At 52.8% G+C, this 17,958-nt stretch overlaps 1 long non-coding RNA gene and 1 pseudogene across 1 annotated transcript; one reads left to right on the top strand and one right to left on the bottom strand.

The window, feature by feature from the left end:
• The first annotated feature begins 10,619 nt into the window (after nt 1-10,619).
• Nucleotides 10,620-16,936, top strand: LOC120614976 (uncharacterized). The gene is made up of 4 exons (XR_005656168.1): nt 10,620-10,871; nt 11,286-11,671; nt 12,253-12,432; nt 14,929-16,936. It is a non-coding gene; the product is annotated as an uncharacterized LOC120614976 (long non-coding RNA).
• Nucleotides 12,962-13,080, bottom strand: LOC120617122 (uncharacterized; annotated as a pseudogene).
• Nucleotides 16,937-17,958: the final 1,022 nt, after the last annotated feature.

Raw genomic sequence — 17,958 nt, 5'->3', positions numbered from 1 at the left:
TGTAAATGAAGGAAAATTAGACAGCTCCTTGTCAGGTAATGGGTTTTTTCAGTGCCAGGTAGGTGGCTCTCTGTTCTCTGGAGAGTTACAGCCTCAAAGCCCCTTTCTGGGTTCCTCTCTGCTGCCTGACATGAGGTGTCATCTTCCAGAATGTTCCAGGGCATGTTTTTAGACTTGACTATTTTCTTTTTTTTTATGAAGGGCATATATTCTTATAAAGAATTAAGTCTATTAATATTAAAAATTTTTGTGCTCATTTGTTCATAACCATTTGTGTCAAGCAAAAATGATGAAGGCCTGAGTGTCCTGGCTTGGATGTCTGGTTTTTGTCTCACGAGGTTCCTCTCCCCTCCCACTTGGCTGGGTACTGCACCGTGCTGGCCTATCTGTGGCCTGTCTGGCCATCACCAAAGGCCCTTCATTTCCTTGGTCGTCCATCTGGGTGGCCCAACGGGCAGCGCTGGCAGGAAGCAGGAGAGTGAAGTTGAGGACCGACTGCCTCGATTCCCTCCCGGTTGACGGTCACGGCCCCCTCCTGGGAAGCCCTCTCTACGTGACCTCTGCGCTCTGCACAGTTGCTCCCTCCCCTTGGCCTGAAGGTTCAGACCCCTCACCTTTCAAGCATCTTGCCGGCACCTCTGCAAACAGGAACTGTATTAACCCGTCTTTGGAACCCCAATTTTCTCATTCTATCTGTTTCCTGGGGCCTGCACTGATAGGGTCACTCGGCTTCCCCTCCTCCCCGCCTGCTCCCTTCCCTCCCTTCCTCTCCCCTCCCTTCCCAGGAAGGAGCTGCTGCTGCCACTTCTTAGGTGGAGAGGGTGATTCCGATGCTGATTTGAGGGGAGCGGAGGCCCTGGGGATCTGAGGGGCAGAGAGAAGACAGCTGGAAGAAGAAAAGAAGATTCTGAGAAAAGCTGTGATATGCTAGGAATTCCCTTTACGGTGTTTGAGAAATATGGGTCAAGAAATTCGTTACTCTGAGAACCCCGTCTGGTCTGCATGGGACTTCTGACCTCATCGGCGGGCCTGGACCCTGTGGGCACAGACCAGCTCGAAAATCCCAGGTTTAGCTCAACTTTAGACCTCTCCAGAGTGGCTGAGTCCCTAAACCCCTGCATGTATTTGTCCTGCTGCTACCAAAGTAGAAACCCCCAAACCAAATGTATCCCTCCAGAGTGGACCTGAGCTAGGGCCACAGGTTGGCCCAGCAGAGGCAGGGCGGTTCTGTGGGGTCGCTGTAACAGCTGCCAGCTCTGCCATGTGCCAGGCCTGGGGCCCTTGGCCCACACACCTTCTCACGCATTCCCACAGCAACCCCCTCGCCCCAAGGGAGGTATCCACGCCCCCACTGTGCTGAGGGGGAAAGTGAAGGGCAGAGAGCTGGGGAGATGGCTTGAAGTCACACGGCGGTACATGCTGAGGCTGGATTTGAACTCCCATCTGCCTGACTCTCGACTCTGTCCTCTTGACCATACGCTTTGCGGCAAACGGGGCTGACCGAGAAGGGACGTAGGGACTCTCCACAGTGCATGGGACATAGCCAGGGGTTGGCATACGGTGTCCCTGGGTAGCCCGAATTGGAAGAAAGAGGTTGGGAAGGGCACTGAGGGGCACGGTGGACAGGGTCGAGTGGCCAGTGAGTGGCCACGATCCAGGGACACACGCAGACCCAGCCTGGGAGGGGACTGAGGGCAGCGGGAAGGGGAAGGAGAGGCCCGGGCTTAGCAAACCCGGACCCTCCCTGTGTCTGTCCGCCTGCCCTCCCCCCTTTTTCCTCTCTCTCTTCCTGCCTATATTTTCTCCCTCTCCACCTCCTCCTTGGAACCCTCTCTTGGGAGGCTCTGCAGAGCCCAGTCCCCCTTCCAGGAGGATCCCAACACCCCACAGGACACGCAGCAGAGGGCTGACACCCAGGCCACCTTTGGCGGGTTTGGGGGGTGGGGCGATGCCCTGGGGGCCCCTCCCAGGTGCTCTGTGCAGCCACAGAGGCAGCCTTCCAGCAGGGCCAGAAAAAGCAGGGCTCCCAATCCCCCACAGACTAAACCTAGCAACACTCAGGGTTCCTATGGCAACCCAAGATTTATTTTTAGTCCTACTTTAACATTAACATGATGCGAGGGGATCTGAGACTTACATTACTCTCTTTTAAACAGTACCCCCAAAAAAAGGAAAGAAAGGAAGAAAAGAATGTCTCTTCGTAAGGAGGTATGAACCACCGTGGGGGAGGGGGAAACAGTGGCCCAGCGGCCTTTGCGGGGACTCATCTTGGGGAAAGTCAGCGGCCAGCAGTCAGCCGGTCAGCCTAACCCGGCGGAAACAGCTGCAGCCCTTCCCCTCGGCAGCTTCGCAGCCAGAGTTGGGGCACATGAGCATAAAACAGCCTGGTCAGTCTGTGAAGGGCCGCTGAGCCCCCAGCTTCACAAGAGCGTCATCAGGCAGGCGAAATGACTGTGTGACCTGGAATGCCAGCCCCTCAGAGATGCCGGCCAGATTCTCAGGGAAGGGCTGGCCATCTGGCTCCACCCAGAGGACACAGAGGTTGGAGGTCCTGCAGGAGAAGGCAGGGCTCAGTGGGCGGAGAGTAGGGGTGGGTTCAGATGGAGGCTGTGGAGAGGGTACAGGATGCTGGCTGTGAAGACGTAGGTTTGAACCCTGCTCTGTGCTCGGCCCCAGGCGGGCGCCAGGGCCACAGAGGTGCAGAGCCCAGTCCTGCCTCGAGGTCCTCCCAGGCGGGGGAGACTCAGTATGGAAGGTGCTTTCCGGAGCAAGGAGTACACAGGGAGGGACGCCTGAGCTGCTTCAAGAAGGAAGAACTGGAGATAGACATCTGCACAGAGCAAGAAAGGCCTTATTAGGTTTCCTCTTGAATAGCTTGGGCTCCTCTCTTATAAAATTATCCTGAGTTGGTTGTTTTTTTTCCTGCCCAGTTAGGCCTCCTTATTCCTCTGCTCATAGTCAGTTACCACACACCACCCCTCTACGCACACACACTCCTGCCATAGGCCTGTCCATTTAAAATACTCCATCCCAGGCCAGCATGATTGGCCAAGGAAAGGACACGTGACCCAAGCACAACCAATCAGAGCTCTTCCTTGAGATTACGCTACAGTCGCCAGGGGAAAGCAGCTCTCCCTCCCCAGGTGGCTGAGCTGGGGCCTCTGGGAGCCTCGGTCTTGGCTTCCAGAAGGTGACACAGCAGCAGGAAAAGAAAGCAAGGCTGACGGGCAAAGAGCGGAAGAGACGGAATGGCATGGACCAGCACCCACAGTGCTTCTTTCAGGCTGGGCCCTTGGCATTGGCCTCTTCAGTTTTCCCTTAAGCCAATCTGACTTGGCTTCTGTTTCTGACGATTGAGCCAACTTGACTAATTCATGCGGTCACTGTGATTTGCTAACATGAGGGGACAAAAGCATCGTGTGGAGAGAGGACAGGAACGAGGTTTCTTGTACCTGCTACGTATCGGGCACTACGCGGGGTGATCTTTTTCAGAGCTCATAACCACCTTAGAAATTAAATATTAGTATTCCTTGCAAGGCACCTGGAGCTCAGAGAGGCAAAGTAACTGACCCCCACGGGCACGCACCCGGCAAGTGCCACGGCTGGACTGGCACCCAGGTCTGACTCCTTGTTGAGCCATCTCTATTCCTAGCCCCGCAGCAGTAGCTCCAGGACCAGATGTCTGCTACAGCCTGTGGTTACCAAGGGGTAAACCATGGACAACCGACATGGGGGACGGTGGGTGCTGGTTAAAAACAGACTCCTGGGCTCTGGATCCCAGACTTCCTGGATCAAAAGCCAGTCCCTCCAGCCTCCTTTCTGACTCCACCTACCCCACACCCCCCTCACCCCCATCCACACCCCTGCAGCCTGTGCTCCAGCCATAGCTGTTCCCCTAGACACCCCATGAGCTGACTGCCGTACCTGTGCTTGTGCTGTTCCTTCTGCCTGGGGTGCCCTCCTCTCTTCGTCCGCCCGCTGAGCTGTCTCACCTTCCTCGCCTTAGTTTTCCATGACTCCCGACATGCCCCATCCCAGTACACACACGCCTGACCCTTAACCCAGGAAGGAAGAATTCATAGCTCCTTGCCCTGGTCAAGGTCCTCGACTTTAAAGGGCCTTATAGGGCTAAGGTGGTGATTACATCCCCCGCCCCCCTCCTCGTCCAGACTCTTAGAACCTCAGCACCCCCGTGCTGCCCAGGCACTTGGCCACAGGGAAAGATGATCTGACACGGTCATTCACTTCTTTGCCTTTAAAGGAAATGTCCAGTAAACAGCCTCTCTGCTCTGAATAGAGCACAAATGGTGGGATTTTAGGCACTTGAAGGGGGATGTCTTCAGGTCAGGGTGCCTCTGAGAAGACTCCCCATCACCGCATGTGATAAGAGCCCACCCCTGAATGGACACGGTGAGCCTGCCCCCACCCCAAGAGGAGGGGGGAGGGGGCCCGGCCTCTTGGCTGGCTCCAGCTGTTTTGACAGGGCAGGTAGGATGGGGCTGGGGTGGGGGCAGGAGAGAAAGCAGATCTCTGAACCCGGGGGAGTGTTTCCAGCAGAGCTTAGGCTGTAGTGCGCCCGCCTCCAATAGTTCCCTGAGCAAGGAGCTTTTCAGCCAAAAACGAGGGGGCCTTTTCCATCTGGACAATGTCAGATTCTTGTCTAGCTGAGGCTCCATGTAAACGAGGTGGAGTGGGAGTGGGGGGCACTGGATGATGACTCGGGAGCTGGGGGAGGGCTTGTCCCAATCCCATCCTCCACCCCGGCCGACAGATCGACTGAGCAGCAGCTCCCCGTGCTGAGCCTCAGGGCCTGGGGACCAGGGGCTCCCTCCCTTGGGAAGGTCCCTCCCAGTTCTGCCTGTCAGACACCCCTGCTGTGGAGGGAGACCTCATTGTGGGGAGAGGGGTAGAGAGGGTGTTGTCTATCAAATCCCTGATCATTGGAACCAGGAAATCCAAAGCCTCAACGAAGATGGAAATATGGAGGTTTGATAGCACCCCTCCCCACACCCCACACCCCCAGTGCCCCTGAAAAACTACCAACCAACAAGCAAGGATCTGAGAGGCCAGGTAGTCCTGAGCCCAAATTCCAGCTCCAACTCCCAGTTGCCGTGTGACCTTGGCTCACCCTGGTCTGAGTCTCAGTGCTCATTTCCTCCCCTGTGGTTGGCCTGAGCCCTCCCAAGGTCAGGGCTACCTCATGACTGTGTGGTCCCGGGCACTTTTGTCTTCATGGCACATACTCTATAAAAACTTATTCAGAATTATATTTTATGACTGCATTGGTGTAAAGATGAATGTATCTAGAGTAGAACATATATATATATTTAGGAGCCCATGAAAACATCTGGTGGGCCCTAGATGCTGTACCTAGATGTCTAGGATGTCAGCTCTGGGTCCTGTGATATTTCTAACATGCAATTGCAAAACTTCATATTGGCTATTGCAAGGACCCCTCTCCTGAGTATTTCTGGAGAAGCCTTATTGGCACCAGCACTTCCCACAAAAGGCTGGAAGTGTCTGGGAGTGTGGATGGGACTGGACGAAAGGTAGGGGCCTGCTGATTTTCAGCCCAGTTAGATGCAGGAAGCCAGGCCTTTTGAGTTCCTGAAAATCATGCGTCTGGCTCAGGTACATGGGGAGATGGGTCCAGGACCTGGGGCCTTGCACATGCCAGGGTGATGTCAGTATCATTTGTCAATAGCCTTCCATGGCCAGGTCTGTGCTCCACCCAGTGCCTACCATGTGTGATCTCATTCAGCGAGGGCAGGACTGCAGTCCCAGTCTCCAGATGGGAAGTGGGGGCTCAGAAAGGGCTCACCCTCTCCATCCAGCTTTATCTCCACACTTCGCCTTTAGTCCAACAGGTCCTGACACATCCTGATTGTCCCACGTCTGGCCCTTCGCACATGCCGTTCCCTCTGCCAGAAATTCCCTCCCTGGTCCCTTCCAACTCCTGCTTCAAGACCAAGAAAAGTCCCACCTTCTCCAGGAAGCCCTCCCTGATTGCTTTGGCTCCAATGATCATCCTTTGCTTTGAAATCCCGGGACACTTGCCATCTGTATACTCATTTAACCTAACAAACGTTTAGCATGCACACGCCCTGGGCCAGGCCCTGAGCTGGTCTCAAGGTGACTCAGCCGTAGACTGGACAGGATGGAGCTCCCTCCCGCCCCTCCGTGGGAGACAGGCATCTGCAGACTGTGACAGTGCAGAGACCCAGGACTCAGTGGGGGACTCTGATGCTTGGAGGCTGAGAGGAGAGAGTCCCCAACTGGCAGGGGGCTGACACGTGACCTGGGTATGGGAGGGTTCACTGGCCTTCGCCTGTCCTGGACAGAAGGAGAGATGAGGGGACTGAGGCAGAGGCCCAGGGAGGGGAATGGCGTGGGTCTCTGCGAAGGCCACGCTGGCCTCAGTTCTGTTCTCGACTCAGCATGCTTGTCCTCACCTCGACGCCTTACCACTCGCAGTCCCCCTGCCCGGCACGCCCTCCCTCCAGAGTCCCCGTGGCTGGATTCTTCTCATTGTGCTGCTCGTGTGCCCTCCTCCGAGAAGCCTTCCCTGACCACCCGCTACGGCACCTCTCTGTCCCCCCTCACTCTCTGGACATCCATCTTTTGGTGTTTTTTTTTCTCTTAGTGCGCACCACACTCTGAAACGATGTTTATGTATTCGCAGGTTTATAGTCTGTCTCTCCCTAAAATGTAAATTCCGCAGGAGCAGGGGCCTTGTCTGTTCCCTGCTGTGTCTGTGCTGCCTGAGCACATAGTAGGTGTTCAATAAATGTCTGTTAAAGATGGGATGGAGGGAGGGTGAGCAGTAAGGAAGGGAGGGAGGAGAAAACGGGACTGAAGGTGGTGTATCACCAAAGACCCAGAAGGAAACGTGAGGTGGGGAGTGTGAAGATGTTTTCAAAGGCATGGGCGGGGTGTAGGAGACCAGCATGGCCCAGCGCTGCTCACAGGCAAGTCTGCTGGGCTGACAGGCAGGGGGAACGGGGTTACTGGGTGGAAGTCCTGTAAGGAAGCAGCTGGGAGGCAGTGCCTTGACCCCTGCCAGGCTCTGCGGACTGGACCCAGCTAGAAGCCATTGTGAAGGGCACCGCTGGTAGCGTCCATGCAGTTGGGCCTCCTGGGGACAGCTTACGGAGCGGAGGGTAGCAGGGAAGTCCCGAGTGGCAGAGGGAGCGTGGAGGGCAGGGAGGCCCAGCCATAGCCACCCCATGGGACCCTCCGCAGGCTCTGTTCCTACTGGACAACCGAAACCCAGCTCAGGGCTACACTGGGGTCAAGAACCTTGCCCTTCCTGCCCGCCAAGCCTTGGGTCCTCGGGAGGAAATGGCGGCTTCTCCAGGTCCTATCTCGTTCCAGCATTGCCAAGATGTCACTAAGTGTCATGTGAAAACAGAAATGCCGCCTGGCCTGCCATGGAAACGCTTTTGCCTCCCTGATGCCACGCAGACAGCCAGCCTGCCTGCAAGTGGAGGCTGCTGTCACCCAAACGCCCGCCTCTTCAGTCGCCGAGAGAGGACCAGCCTTTCTTGGGTGCCAGCGCCCGGGTGGAGCTCGTTAGATGCGATCACGTCATCTTAGTCTTGCACCAACTCTGGGGGTGGCCTCTCCTTCTCCCCATTGCTCAGGATCCCAGGCTGGTGATGGGGCTGATATTTGAATCCAGTGCCAGAGGCAGAGACCGTGAGTTCTCAAAGGAGCGAGCGACCAGGAAATCAAGAAACTCAGGGCACCTACGTTTTCCCCCCTTCACCCATCCAGCCGATCGAAGAACCAAGTGTGAGAAGAGCCAGCATTTCTTGAGTGGCTACTGCGTGCCCAGCTCTGCATTGAGCTCTCTCTCACATTCTCTCAGTGAATTCTTATAGCATTAGAAAGTAGGCACAAGTCTCACCTCCATTTTATCAGTCACGAAACTGAGGTTCAGAGAGGTTAAGCAACTTGCCCCAAGTCGCAGAGCGATGAAGAGGCAGAACCGGGACTCGAAGGCCAGAGCTCCTCACGCTCACCGGCCAGGCCCTGTACCAGACGGACCTGATCGACGTCCGGGCCTCGCCTTTGAGGTGCTCCTGAGGAGAATTCGGTGGCTTTTTCCTTGGCCACCCCTTTCTATACCCTTCCAAAGATGCGAAGCCGGAGGTTCACAGAGAGGCTGGTAAGTGATGAGGTCCCTGCCCAGCTCTGCCGGCCTGCGCGTCACACTGAGCTTGTGTGATGGGCAGCTCATCTGACCTCCCCGAGGGCCTGTCCTTCCACTTCACTGCGGTTAAGGAGACCTCTGGGTGACGGTGCTGCACAAAGGTGCCCAGACTGGCCTAGGGTCCCTGCGGATAGCAGATGATAGAGACCAGCCTGATTCCTTCCCTCCCGGGGTGTTAGGCGCTGAATGGTGTCCCCTCCGAAATTCAGACGTTGGGGCCCTAACCTCCACCACCTCAAAATGTGACCTTTTGTGGAGAAAGCTCTTTGCAGATGGTCAGGTTAAGGTGAGGTCATGAGGGCAGGCCTAACCCATGTCACACATGTCCTTATAAAAAGGGAAAATTTAAATGCAGACACTTACAGAAGGAAGACACACACACACACACACACACACACACACACACGGAGAAGTCCGCATGAAGATGAAGGCAGAGTCAGGGTGATGATTCTACAAGCCGAGGAACACCGAAGATCGTGGCAACCCGCCAGACGCGAGAAGAGAGGCTTGGACCAGAGTCACCCTCACAAGGAACCAGCCCTGGTGACACCTCGATCTCAGACTTCCAGCCTCCAGAGCGGTGAGACAATACATTTCTGTCATCGAAACCACTCAGTTAGTGGCATTTTGTCACAGCGGCCCGAGCAAACCCACACACCAGCTTCTCTGCGAAGGACAGACCTTGTTTGCCAGCTGTTTGGGTTTTCTCACTTAGGGAGAGATGCTGTCTCTTCAGCCTGGGTCGATCATTATTATTGTTATTACTATATTCATGATTATTACCCACCCAGGTAGCAAAGACAGGCGGAGAAGGACAAGATCACAAATCTGGGTTTGAATCCCAGCTCCGTGTGACTCTGGACAAGTCAGTCCAACCCTCTGAGCTTCGGTATCCTCGTCTGCACAGTGGAAATAAAAATCCTCACCTCAGAGGGTGAGGAAGAATTGGATGAGGGAACATGTATGAAGCTGCCTGGGAGCTGGTTGGAATTAAAAAAACAAATAGTGTCTCCCGCTGCCAAGTTGATCCCCGGCTTCCGTGGAACATATCGAACTAAACAACGCAGCAAAAGGCCCTGGCACGTAGCAGGTGCTCGGTCAGTGTTGGAACCTGAACAGACAAGCCACATGTTTGTCTAAGACGTGTGTTTGTGCTGCATGTGTATCTAGGTGATGCCATCCTCGGGCCCAGCTCATCATGGTCCACCTGGCCTTGTGACAGATGATGTTTTCACTCAGGCGATAGATTAAGAAAGTGATCCAGCTTATCTCTTGGGAGTGACATGGCCCCTCCCAGGCCCTGTCCCTGGCAGCAGTAGCCCAAAACAAACTTCAAAGGAACTACCTGCCAGCCAACCTTAGACACACATCAGTCAGCACAGCCGCAATCAGCTGAGCTGGGACCAGATCAGCAGGACAGCCCAACCACCCTATTGACTGGCGAGAGAGAATAAATGATTGTTGCTTTAAGCCATTAAGTTTCGGGCTGTTTGTTACACAGCATTGCTGTAGCGACGGATAGCTGATACAACAACTGGATAGTCCCACTCCTTGGAATCTGCCTTCAGAAGCACACACACAGCCACAAAAGAGGCAAGGACAAAGATGTTCACCACACCATCATTTGTAATAGCAGAACGCCGCCCGCAAACCGAAATATCCAGCAATGAGGGTATCTGTTCATAAACTGTGAGTCATCCTTGCAGTGCAATCCTGAGCAACTAAAAAGAACAGGGCAGATGCACGTGTAGTGACATCGCAGGGTCTCTAAGACAGTTTTACGACTGGAAAAAGCAAGCTGAAGAATGATTTGCAGGGTATTATATCATTTATGTAAGAACACATAAAAAAATAAGTACTGGCTATTTTCTATGAGAACACATCTGCAAACACAAAGACTGACCTCTGAGGAGAGACAAGGGGGTCGGGAAGGGAGCTCTGGGTGCAGTCGAGGGGGGTCTCAAATCTTACACGAAGTGTTTTAAGATTCTTATCACGTGGATTTCGTTATCTATATATTACTCATGTCATGAGCAATTCAAGTTTAAAAAGTTAGGTTAGTAGCTGTCGGGATTATGGCACGGGGCGCTCTAATCTCTCCCCACCAACCAGTTTCCGAGATCTCCTCATGAGAAGGTCATGGCCTGGTTCAGGACTTCCCACACTGCATTTTCAAAATCCTATGAAAGATGTAAACCTGTGAAAAGATGCTCCACGTTATTAATCACCAGAGAAATACAAATTTGAAACCACGATAAGACACCACTACCTACTACCCGAATGGCTAAAGTTTAGAGATTGCCGACATCAGGTGTTGACGAGAAAATGGAACAACTGGAAGGCTTAGACATAGGTGATGGGAATGTAAAAGGGTGCAACCACTGCGAGCACAGATCTGGAAGTTTCTGTACAAAACTAAACGCACGCTTACCATGTGACCCAGCATCTCCCCCTCCCGGTGCTTTGCTCGAGAGAAATGGAAGCATGCTCACCGGAAGATGTGTATGAGACCCGTCACAGGAACTCTGTGCGTAAGAGCCCCACAGAGGAAGCAATCTAAAGTGTGTCACCATAAGATCAATAGGTTGTGTTATAGCCACGTAACGGAATACAACTCAGCAATAAGACGGAATGGACCACTGACCCATGCAACAAGGTAGGCGAACCTCAGAAACATCAGGTATGAAAGTAGCCGGATGCAAAAGAGTCCATACTGGAGGACGCCATTTCTGTGAAATTTTACAAAAGGCGAAACTAGCAAGTAGTGACAGAGCGGAGATAGTGGTTCCCTCACGCACAGCTGGGGGTATTGACAGATGGGGGTGAAGGCAACTCTACCCAGAAAAGGAAGCGTACGGTATCTCGACTGGGTTGGTGGTTTTATGGATTTATGGGGGGTTTACGCAAACAAATTGAACTGCGCTCTTAAAACTCGTGCATTTTATTGTGTGTAGATTGTTGCCCAATAAAGCTGAGAGCAGAAGAAAGAATTAACCCATCCACTCCATCGCTGCTGCCTCCCTAACAGGGAGAGAAACAGCAGCCGGCCCTTCCCTCCCTCCTTTCTCAGGCTCCTGGGCCAGTCTTCCAAGACGACGAGTGATTAGCTGCGTAGGAGTCTTGGATACAGAGCCAAAAACAACAGCGGTGTCACATCAAATGCCAAGACGTCTCCAGCCAAGAGCTGAGCTCAGCCACCCCCACCTCCCCCCCCAACACACACACACAGCCACAGATACCCACAGAGGGAAAACAGCCCGTGAGGCCGGGCACAGCCTGGCCACCTTCGTCCACACTGGCCCCACCATGCGAGGTCTCCTGCCACAGAAGGAATCCAGGGGGTTATCAGCATCCTGGGGCTCACACTGATAACAGCCCTCCCTGTGCTCCAGGCACAGTGCTTGGTCCTTTCCATATTCTGCTTCGTGTTCTCCTCCGGCCACGCCCAAGTTACAGGTGGGGAAACTGAGGCTCTGAGAAATGCATGGAGGCTGGGGCAGGACTCTTGAGTGGCCTGATTCCCTCTTACCCACCCACTCAAGCCCCTGGGGCTTAGGATCCTCCATTAAAGAAAGAATCCCACCCTTAGTTCGCCTCATCTCGACCATCTCTAAGCTCCCTCTCCTCGACCCTCCACCCCCTGTTTTCAGACACCCCCACCTTTCCCAGTGCAGAAGGGTGACCCGGCTGGGCCAGGCTCCAAAGCTGGCCTGACACCTCCTCAAACAGCAGAGTTCTCTCACGCAAACATCCCTCCTGAGGGAGGCCCTTGAGGAAGAAAGAAAGGATGTGGGGGATTTCTGGCCACAGGGAGGATGGCGTTGGGGAGAGGGTGTCTGGGGGCCCTGGAGTCACATCCTGCCCCATTCAGAGGCCGGGGGTGGATCCTGCATGTGAGCATAGCGGGGCGTGGGGCTGTGGTCTGGGAGAGTCGGTTTCCTGCATGGGGTGAGGGCTACTGGGGCCATGGCCTCCAGAGAGAGTTTTCTAGAATCTGCCCCTACACGCCTCGCTTACAACTCGTCCCAACTTCTTAGTGCGGCCTCCAGAACCCTGCACATTCTGGGCCAAACTTCCCAACATCTGAGACCAGAACCAGCGCTCAAAGAGGCCCTCTGAGAAGTGAAGCTGTGATGTGTATTATCTGGGAGGAAGAGGACCTGGTGGATATCGACCAGATGTGGGGATTCTGAACAGAGATTCCTGTGCATCCTTGGGTAACTCACCGACCTCCCTGATCTCTGGGAATGGGAACAATAGGACCTTGGGTGGTTGAGAGTAGTCCGTAGGAGCACATGTGCCTTTCTTGGCCAACATGGGTCCTTCTGTCTGGAATAGCTTTCCACCTGCCAAGTGCCTCTTTACCCCAACCAGCCAGGCTCAATTGAGCATTTTCTTTCTGAGAAGCCGCTGGACCGCAGGCTACATGATCGTACCTGGATCTGTCCCTACGGCCATCCTAGGGCTGTCTGGGGTCAATGCATGTGACTGACAGGAACACGCCCCTACTTTGTTGGGTTGCTCTGAAGTTTACATGTGTCAATGCTAACTGTGAACTTGGAATAGTTCTAGCACGTAGTGAGTATTCAGGGAAACATGAGATCTCCTTGTCATTACTCTATTTATTTATTCATTCATTCATTCATTCATTCATTCATTCATTTTTTAGGGGAGGCAACCCTTGGTTGACCTCACAAATTACAAGGACCTTGTCAGCTTACAATCCCTTATTTTTTTTATTTTTTACGCCTACAGCACCTGGTCTTCCTAGGTGGTCTCCCATCCAAGTACTAACCAGGCCCGACCCTGCTTGGCTTCCAAGATAAGATGGGATTGGGCTTGTTCAGGGTGGCATGGCCGCAGACTCCTTGTCATTACTTTAATAAATTGTCAGCCCCCCCCACTGGCCTGCAAGCTCTGCTAAGGCAGAAGGGGCTTCAATCCCATCTCCATCCTTGTGCGTGTCCTGACACGTGGTCGGCATCCTTACTTGGAGGAAGAGGGGCATGCCTTTGAGACGGAGATAAAGGCTCTCAGGAGTCCTCGGAGGATTTGTGACTTAGCTGGTGTCAGCTTGGCGTGTCACCTTAACCCTGGCTTGGCTTAGGCCTGTTAAACTCTGAGGGATGAGAAGAGCAGACCGTGACCCTGAAAACATGCCCCGACCCCTGATCATTCCTATTTCTAGGACACACAGGACAGGCTGAGATAAATACGGGTAGTTTATCCCGGGAAGGTTCATCTCGGCTGGGGGAGGGTGGGCGTGCATGCGCATGCAGCCAGCTGATTTATGTGACCCGAGCCCAGCGCCGAATGGAGTGAGGCCATTTATCTACTTGGTTGGAGGAGAGGTCAAGAGAGAGAAGTCAGAGATTAAGCTAAACATGTGACTTGAGCGGAGACAGGGGCTCAGTGCCTCAGTTAACTCCTGGGGTGTCTTCATCCTATGTGCTCTTAGGCAATACTGTCATGAACCCCTTGGTGAATATAAGGGCAGGGAAAGCTGAACTTCTTGGGGAGACAGCCCACCACAGTGGCAGTGGTGGCCGAAGGACGTCCTCGGCTCTGGGATTCCCAAAGGGAAGCACCAGCAATAGGAGGGAGGTTGAAGCACTGGGAAGAAGAGCCCATAACGGAAGAAGACCTACTGTCAAAATGCAACCACAATCCAGTTCTTGTCACCACTTTCGCCTTGGCCCGGCAACCTTTAGAGCTCACCTGAATGTAATGTTCAGAGAGTCCTCCCTACTTCCATGTGCTCTCGCCCAGAACACAAAGTGCAATAAAGCGCCACCAAGACCCGCCCCTTTGGTCACTGGTTCCCTCCCTCAGCTCAGCCTCTTTTAACATTTCGTTGACTTTCAATAACAAAATCTAGTATTTTATGCAATTGAATACCTTGGATCCCGCTCACAGCATTATGGCAAGGTTCAACTGTACCCCCCCCTTTACACCACCCCCTTTATTCCTCTTCCTGTCCTCTCTTCATCACTCACTGTATCCCAGCCACACTGGCTGCCTTAGTTGTTCTCAAACACTGCAAGAACCTCAGGACCTCTGCATTTGCTGTTCCCTCTGCTGGCGATGCCCTTCCAGGTAGATGAGCTTGCTTCTCTCCTTCAAGTCTCTGCTCGAATATATCTCCCATGAAGACTTCCTGAAGCATCTTAGTGAGACTAGCACCCCCAACCATCACCCTTCTCATACTCAATTCCTTCCTCTGCTTTGTTTGTCCCCATGGTATTTAATGCCACCCGATGTGTTTATTTATCTATTTATTTATTCACTTATTGTTAGACCTCACTGCTATATCCCCAATGTGTGATCCAAGAAGTGACACATTGTAGGCACTCAATAAATATCTATTCAGCGAATGACTACATGGTAGCTAATATTTCATGACTGCTTAATATGTGCCTAGATAAGCACTGTATATCTAATTTTATTTCATATCTCAATAATACTATGACGTAGATACAGTCTTTAGGCTCAGAGAAGTAAAGTGGCTTGCCTATGGTCACACAGCTGGAAATAGGATTCAAACCCATCTAGTGCCAGAGCCTGAGCTCTCAGCCACCATCCAAGAGCAGATATGGCCATGAACCTGTTTTGAGAAGGACTAATCACACACACTCAGGGTGTACTAGGAAAAAGGGTCCTTGATCTGAAAAGAAATACAAAAATCAAAGTATAGAAATATGTTTTTCTTGCAGTGAAATGACTTGGGTGATTAAAGAGGAAACTAAATATCAAAAGCAAGTTCTGTCTAAGACGAATTCATCACTGTTTACAGAGAACCACTGTGTGCCGGGCACCGGCTGAGAGCTTCACATCCGTGACCCTGTTTAATCTTCCCAATCACCTGGAGCAGCACATACTGTTGTTATAACCATCTTACAGTCGAGCAAAGCACAGCTCAGAGAGGTTAAGCAACTTATGTGAGGTCCCTAAGTTACTGAGCGGCGTGTCTGTCGTTCCAAAGCCTGGGTCATCTCCTCTTTAACCTGCTGCCTCCAATGCCTCATTCCATCAGACGTGAAGTCGAAAGCTCCCAAAGAAGGATTTGCTAGCTGGCTAGATGAATGAGTAAATGGGTGATGTGAGTCAAAGCGGGGGTGGTCTCCAGCTGTAGAGTGTGATCTAACCCCAGACCCCTATCTCTGCTCCTCTAGAAGCCCGTGATGGGTTCTTTAAATGTTCAGGTTCCTGGACCCCTTGGCGGCCTCTGGATCAGAAGATCTGAGGCCCGGAAACTGCATTTTTAATATATTTTCCAGGGGATTCTGATGTCTCCCAAAGCTTTCAAGAGCCAAAGCTCTAAGGTCAGCTCAAACGTCCCCCTGGAGTTGAGGCCCCTCTCACATGGAGCCTCTGGACTCTCCCAACGGGCAGGTGCCCGCTGCATAAACAAAGGCCAGCTGGAGGCAGTCCAGGGAAAAGCAAGAGAAAGTATCAAGGGCGAGGAAGATGACTTATTAGGAAAGCCGGAGGGAGCCAAAAGGCAGGGTTTGTGTGAGGAAACGCAGAAGCCACACATAAATCCTGGGGCACAGCCCGCAGCCCGGGCTGAGAGGTATCACATACCCTGGGGTGCAGGCATTAGGAGCCTAATGAGGGCAGGGATTACACACAGGGAACTCAATCTCTGTGCCAGGGAGACATTTGTAATATACAGCTTAAACTGCTAGCCCATTATGATTTTGCAAAAAAATCCATCCACTCTGGGCCTGGAAGGCCCTTAGAGGACATCTCATCCGTTTGTACGCGAGCCTTTTAAAAGCTTTTGTTAAAGCGCTGGATTCCTTCGCTCATATGAAATCTTAAACATAATCCAGTATATACGACAAATGAAAACAAAGATGCTCAGCCCGCTCCTCCCCAAGAGTATCTCCATAGAACACCAGGGCTCCCAGGAACCCCATGTGAAAACCACCGGGCTCAGCCACGGGCCTCCTTTTGCACCGGGAGAAACCGAGACTGAACGGAGAAGAGACTTGCCCAAGGGCACACGGCAAGTTGCGTCCGGGCTGCTGGAGACACCAGGCTGAGCAGACACGTGTCCCATCGTGACGGTGCACACAGGCAAATAGCGGAGGTGACAATAACGACGACAATAAAAATAATTCGCACCTGCTGAGTTTCTCTGCGCCAGGCCCTGCTGTCGATCCTGGACTGGCACGATCTTGTCTCATGCTCACCACGTCCCGCGACAGGCTGTTATGACCCGCATGTTGTAGACGAGGAAACAAGGCGCAGAGAGGGTGAACACGACAATCAAGGTCACACCACCAGCAAGAAGGCGAGGTGGACTCTGAAGCAAGTCTGTGGATCTCTAGAATGTGTCTTTTCACGGCCCTACCAGTTTGCGGCTCCCAAGGGCACAGGCGTCTCAGCTAAGTAAGTTGGAGCTGCTCTCGCCTCCTGCGTCATCCTCCCCAGAGAAGCCAGGCTGTCTTGTTTAAAAAGCACGAATTGGACTGAGCCCCTCTCCCGCTCAAACGTCTTCAGTGGCTCCCCACTGCCCCTCACCCCTGGACTCCGGCCACACCGGCCACCACCTCCCCGTCTTTGTATTTACGCACCATGGCTTTCAAACTTTGGTGACATGCGCCCCATCCAAAAAAATGTTTCAGCACATCTCCAATATCTGTACACTTGTTCATTTAAATAGTATCTCCATGTCCTACTGTGTTGATCTATTGTATACATTTAAAACATACTCGAATATAATTTAAAGGAATTAAATACTAGATGAAAAATAGAGATGTGATTGTTCTCTCCTTGCACCCCAAGGAGTTGCCTTGCACACACCCTGGGGTGCCCGTTCGTGGCTTCTGGCCGACACGATCCCTCAGCTTGGGGCACCTGCTTCCTTGCCTGGGACTACCCTTCCTCCTGTAGATGCAGGCTGCAACCTCGCTTCTTCCCAGAAGCCTTCCCTGCTCCAGGGCTCCCCACACATCTCCCTTGCATCACCGGACTCACTCATAATCATTTAATGAAATATTTTAATCAATTGTTGTGTCCGTCTCTGTCCAGACTATGCGTGCTCTCCATGAGAACAAGGTGGGGGTCTGTATCACAATGGCCCCAGCATCCATCGCTCAGTGGCTAGGACCGTGCGTCGACTGACTGATTGACTAGCGCAGGGCTGGCACCTCGTGGGTGCTCCAGGCTCCAGTCTAGCAGTTTCCACGCTTGAGCATGCCTCAGAATCACCTGAGGGCTCCTTAAAACCCAGATGGCTCTGCCCCAGAGTTTCTGATTCAGTTAGTGCAATGGGCTGAATTGTGTCCCCTCAAAATTCGTATGTTGAAGCCTTAACCCTGAGTTCCTCAGAATGTGGCTGTGTTTGGAGACAGGGCCTTTACAGAGGTAATTAATTTAAAGTGGGTTCATTAGGGTGAGCCCAAATTCAATCTCACTGGTGTCCTTTTAAGAAGAGGAAATTAGGGCACAGTGAGAGACTCCAGCATGTGTGCACGTCGAGGGAAGACCTTGCTGAGAACACAGAGAGAAGACGGCCATCTGCAAGCCAGGAAGAGGCCTGAAGAAAAACCAACCCTACCGATACCTTGATCTTGGACTTCCAGCCTCCAGAATTGTGGGGTAGTGAATGTCTGTTGTTTAAACCACCCGGTCTGCGGTCTTTTGTGATGACAGCCTGGGTAAACTGAAATAGTAGGACCTGTGTGGGGGCTGGAGCTTTGCGTTTCTGACAAGCGTCCGGGTGATACCGGTAC

Source organism: Pteropus medius, unplaced genomic scaffold (genome assembly GCF_902729225.1).
Source record: "Pteropus medius unplaced genomic scaffold, Ma_sr-lr_union100, whole genome shotgun sequence".
NCBI classification, from domain to species: Eukaryota; Metazoa; Chordata; class Mammalia; order Chiroptera; family Pteropodidae; genus Pteropus; species Pteropus medius.
This window is presented reverse-complemented; position numbering and strand designations above follow the sequence as displayed.